The sequence below is a fragment of the Lolium perenne genome, chromosome 4 (assembly GCF_019359855.2).
Source record: "Lolium perenne isolate Kyuss_39 chromosome 4, Kyuss_2.0, whole genome shotgun sequence".
Taxonomy (NCBI): Eukaryota; Viridiplantae; Streptophyta; class Magnoliopsida; order Poales; family Poaceae; genus Lolium; species Lolium perenne.
In genome coordinates this window covers 124,262,271-124,268,168 of record NC_067247.2, presented here as the reverse complement: position 1 = coordinate 124,268,168, position 5,898 = coordinate 124,262,271, and the positions used below count along the sequence as shown (strand labels likewise).

The 5,898-nt window shown below is 40.4% G+C and overlaps 1 pseudogene; it reads left to right on the top strand.

Moving 5' to 3' along the window:
- Positions 1-345: 345 nt before the first annotated feature.
- LOC127293817 (B3 domain-containing protein Os03g0619600-like) lies at positions 346-5,015 on the top strand (annotated as a pseudogene).
- Positions 5,016-5,898: the final 883 nt, after the last annotated feature.

Genomic DNA, 5,898 nt, shown 5'->3' with positions numbered 1-5,898 from the left:
AAAGCGACAAGCAAATAACGAAGAACGAAACAAGAACACACGCAGAGGACACAAGATTTAACGTGGAAAATCCCTTCCAACACAGAAGGGGAAAAAACCACGGACGCCAGCCAGCAAAACTTCACTATATCGGGAGGTGTTTACAAACGCCATGAGTTATCTTATAATCTGATAAACCCTAGCCGGCGGCTTACAAGATGTATATATAGGCGGTGCCAACGATCCGTATCGGCCCAAGCCTCCAGCGACGTGCCTCGCTCCGCTCGTCAGAAGTTAGCCTCCCTTTAGTATATGAATTTGGATCACAATACAACAGTATGACACAGTGTCCCGTCGGAGCAGCAGAGGATGAGATGACAACTCAGGGCACCATGGCGTGCATATTTACGCCCCTCTGATTTTTTGCATCTGTCCTCGGTTTATACGGGAATACCAAACGGCTGAACGGCTCCACACTGGAGGCCCCTCTCCTAGTCTCCTCCGCCTTCCTCGTCTCCTTACGACTTCTTGGTTCTTCATTCCAGCTCCAGGGCATCTGGAATGGTGACTACAGAGTGTGGGTGCGCAGAGTGTGGGTGCTAGCTGAACTACTCCCTTTATATTCCGCCAAGCCTGCTAGACTGCAGGTTAGTACTAGTAACTAAGTTAGACCTTCTTTCCGTCTGTTGCATAGCCATGAATCCATGATTGTCCATTTCTATTTCCTTTATGTGCATTTTCTCTAGTTGCGGTTCTTTAGCTCAAGTAGTATAACTCGAAGAGCATTGACTATTGAGTAGTCTTGGTCTCTCAGGGTAAACTAATTTCATTATTTTTGTTAAAATAGCTGTAGAGGGTATAGAAAGTGCGAGATGAGGAATTCTTGCGAGGGCTGCAAGAGGTACTGGAACCATCTACATGGGAAGGTCACGCGTTTCGTCAGGCGGATGAACAAAAATTCGAGAAAAAGCCTGATAAGCTCGTTCGCAGTTAATATGGCATTTGTAAAAATAAGGCCTCATTCAAGCACCTTATCTTATTCATTGGAACCAATTTTAGGGAAATTTACCTTTTGTCTACAGTTAACTCTCCCAAAAAAAAAAAGAATTCTTCAAATTTTACTTCTGTTACTGCAGGTCATACCAGAGAGGTTTGGGAACCATTTTGTACGAAAGATGCCAGGAACCATCGAACTAGAAGGCCCCAATGGTAAAGTGTATGATGTTGGAGTTACCAAGCACAAGGACATAACAATCCTTCAGTCTGGATGGGAGGTGTTTGTTGATGCCAATAACATAGTGGAGAAAGACTCGTTGATGTTCCGGTACCATGGAAGATCTCGCTTCAAGGTTGCGGTCTTTGATTTTGGTGGTTGTGAGAAAAGGGTATCCTGTGCTGGCATTGAGAGCGATACTAGTAATCAAGAACGAAGCAAAAATTATGCAGACATGTCAAGCAGTTCGAGCGATCACAATACTCGTTCGTCAGTGGGTCGGGGGTCAGATGGATGCCAAAATCGTAGCTCAGGCCATTGTAGAAAATGGGCAAGGACAGACGCAACATCCTCTTCATCTGAGGATTTTTCAGGTTGGTTTGCCAGCTAACTTGTACCTTTGCATCGTGTTCTAAGATGATGTTTTATCTACAGTTGCATTTACTCTTGAAAACTCTTGTATACAGGAGAAGACAGTCCTTCTGAGTCGGATGATCACACACTCTCGAAGCCTCTTTATGTCTTATCAGGGCAATGCTATGTAACAGAAGAGCAGGAAGCAAACATAGTTGCACTTGTCAAGGAAACTCAACCAAAGATGCCTCTGCTTGTGGCTATGATGAACAACCCCAATGTGAAACCATATCCTGACCTGGTACCTCAGTTTAAACGTCTCAATTCTACATGAACTCTTTATTGCCTGTATTCCTATATATTGGTCATTTGAATACTGATTAGGAAACTCAGCATTGCTTCTGTTTCTAATAAAGCTTCAAAAGATACTTTTGGAAAAAATACATCTGAAGACACATAATCATAAAAGATTCTGTGTACTTGGTGAATTCTTGCAGTCTTAATACTTCGTCTTGCTTTCCAGTCCTCGTATGAGTGAATTCCTCTTTTATTGCAATCTTGTTCGAGTAAAACTTACAACTGTGCTACCTGATGTACATTTTGTAATTTGGTAATTCCTAAGGATTACACTATCACTTACTTTCCACACAAAAGTCAAACTATCACACTCCAGCTGGCCAGGCAGAGCAAGACTTGGCACTGCAAATTACTTGTCAGACAAGACGGAGGTCGGTGCAATCTGTATGGCTGTAACTTTGTCCGTGACAATCATTTGATGGAGGGAGATCTCTGCCTCTTCCAACCAATGAGGAATAGCAACGGAACAACATTCACAGTGGTGATCCATGTGCTTCGCAAAGGGAGTATTGATCACCCCTCAGATGGAAGTCCTGTTCTTTGCTCAAATAATGATTTGCTAGGACCAAAGATGACCTCAACTGTGCGTGTTAAGGAGGAACAGTCTGACGGTATGTCCGTATGACCTAAGTTCTTCCGTTCCGATTCATATTTTTTTCTTATTTATGTGAAAATTTATTTCAATGTAATGAGTTGTCAGAAAGTGGAAGATTAGATGGATGCCAAAGAGGGCATTCAAGCCACATTAGAAGTATTACAAAGACGGCTTCTATATCCTCTGCAAATAAGGAATCAGGTTATAGTGTTAACTGTTAAGTTACATTTCTGTCAACAAAAATGGGTCAATTTTTTGTTGTTAAGCTACATGCACATATGCATCAAACTTTAATTACTTTTTTGTTCTCGAACACATGCATATTAGAAGAAGACGGGTGGGTTACTTATTGTTTCTTTTACCTATGAAATTTTAGGAGAAGATAGTGCTTTGGAGTGCGATTCTTCTGAGTCGGATGATGTTCAAACGCCTCCCGAGCATGATTATGTGTTGTCACTTAGGAGTTATTTAACTGAAGAACAAAAGGAGAAAGTTGTTATGCTTCTCGGGAACATTCAACCCAGAACTCCTGCATTCGTGGCTATCATGAAGAAGTCCAGTGTCGAACCAACGCATTCTTCTCTGGTAGATTTTCTGAGTTCTTCATCAGTCCTCTCTAGAATTATGAGGTTATTTTTGTTTTCAACGTTAGAGGGAAACTACGTCATCTTCATGTTCTAATGGCCCAATATTAGCAATTAAATAAATGAATTTTATTTCTTGATTATTGAAACTATATCTGGACTGAGTTTTATGTTCTTGTCTGTTTGTTTGTTTGTTAATGTCATCAAATGTTCTCATCCTGTCCCATTTGTAATCAGACCTTCTCTAAGAAATACGCAGTTCTACACTTTCCCCATGAAAGTGCATCTGTCACACTTCAGAGAGGGGGTGTGAAGAAGAAATGGCACCCCAGGTTCTACAAGACGAAAAATGCAAGTATGCACAAGATTAGGGGGAGTGGTGTGATTTTGTTTGTGAAAATCATGTGGAGGAGGGAGATATCTGTATCTTTGTACCAGCAAAGAATGGGAGAAGGTTCACGTTTACGGTTCATCTACTGCGCGCAGAAAGCAACACGCATGCAGGTCCTTTTGTGCCGCCCTACATACTAGCACAAAATAGCTGTCTATCTCCATTGCAACAGAGTATAATTGAAGATAAATTGCAACCCATCCAATTGGAAGCACCCCTATATGTTGCAATCATGAACAATACCAGTGCTGGTGTCAATGGGCGTTACGTCCTGGTAAGCTCAGTTATCTTAGGCATTTTATTGTTACTAGTGAAAGGCATTTTATCTTGTGGTCATCTGTCATAGAATAATTTATTCATCCAAGGATGTTTGGGATCCTTATTAACAGCTTTTTTTGTCTAGTTTAAGCCTGTTTTCCTTGGATTTTCTTTATGCAGTTTTGTGGGGGAGGTGGGAGTGTGTAAACCGAGGATAGTGACAGAGTAGGCTCCCCCAGTCCTGAAAAGAAAGTGCATTTTTTTTCGAGAAAACACAAAGGACTCTTTGCATTTCATTGGAAAGATAGAATTTGTTACACGGCTCCTAAGAGGTTACAATCTTGATTTTACAGAAAGAGGGGGGGGGGGGTTACTGCACGTTTGGCAAAAATATTCAAATATGTCCCTCGGCCCTTTTTGCTCCTGCATAAATTTTTCCAGTCAAACAATGTAAAATTTGGCAAAAATATTACAAAATGTCAAATCAATATCATTAGATACACTGAAATATATTTCATATTATAGATACATAGTATTATAATTGTTGATAGTTTTTCTATAAACTTGGTCAAACTTACCTTTGTTTTCAGCAATGGAGTACAATAGTAGAGATTATAGGTTCCATTTCATGCATACTTGATTTGCCCTTAAGCCTTTTGTTTAAGTGTTCATAATATTTTATTGCCAACTGTCTCCAATTTACAAGCAGATTTGAAGATATTTGGTTTGAATTTACTTTTGCAACCGAATCAATGAAATGCATATTTTCTCGAACCAGATAACTATGTATACCTAAATGGAAGTTTTTTTATGTTATTAACATGAGTGGTCGACTTGTCATCGTAAATTGCTTATATATGTAAAATACTAGGAATTTGGTGCACAATATGCTTCTGTATATCTTCCAAACAAAGAGCAAACTATTTTGCTCCAGCGTGCGCGGAAGATATGGCACACCAAGCTACGTATATGGAGTGGTAGGAGACGTGTGCTCCATGGTGGCTGGCGCAAATTTGTCCGTGACAACTGTCTGCACGCCGGAGATATCTGTCTATTTGAGCTGAAGAACAACCGGAAGGAGCTTAAGATGAGGGTTCATATCATTACGAGTGATCAGTGTTAGTTTCTACTTTGTTGTGGAAGGGAATGCTGGCCCCTGCTATTTCTGCTGGAGCTATGTTTTGTACTCTAAAACCAAATGGTTGTATGGTTGATCTTGGAGAACTACTGCAGCTGAAACTCTGAATTTTCCGCAATTCCATGTAGTTTCTAAGTTTGGTGTCAGCTTTGCGTACGCTATTCCAAATTATTTATCGCAGCTTTTTTCCAAAATGGGCAAACCTACACACTAGAACGATGTGTATCTTGACCAAATTTGACCAAAGCTGCGACAACTAAATAGAAACGGAAGAAGTATTTATTTCACTAAGATTTGTGTAGTAGGTAGAGATAAGTTTTATTTCCCAAAACAAAACTACTGGAGGAAATTCAGATACTCTCCGGGGTCCGTCACTTTTTTTTGAGAGATTTTGGTTCATCGAAGGTTGATCCACTAAATTGATTTCTCTCAACATGCAAACATGCCACATCACCTCCCTATTTTGCAACCAATGCTACTATGCCACATCATCATTTTATTTTTTGTTACACTCTCAGTTTTGTAACGTGAATTCCTTCATAATCTTCTCCATAGTCTGGGGCACCCTTCTGTTTCCTAATTAGTAATCTCATAGCAGCTCACTTGGAGAATTCACCTCTTTGTTTCCCTTCTTTATCTGGTGAGTGGTGACCGATATAAATGTTTGATCACCGCTAAGTGGCAATAAATTAGTTCTCAGCCACATGGAAGTTTCTCGGTTCCCATTCCCTATTTATTCTGGCAAGATAACACTGTATAAATCCAACATCCCTATATAAATCTTCTCCTTCCCTGAGAATGTGTGTCTATCTTCCTACTCCCCACAGATCCTCATCTGCAGATGAAGCGCAAAAAGGAGGCTATGACCAATAGGATGATACAACCGACTGCAGATATCTTTGTGAATTTGTCTAGCTGAGAGAAGTAGTTTGGCAAGGAGGCTGCAGGGATTTGGAGGTGTGGCGATGCATTGCTTAACTTTGTATAATCTGTTTTTTGTCCGTATTCGTTTTGCCTTATCAGTGTGGA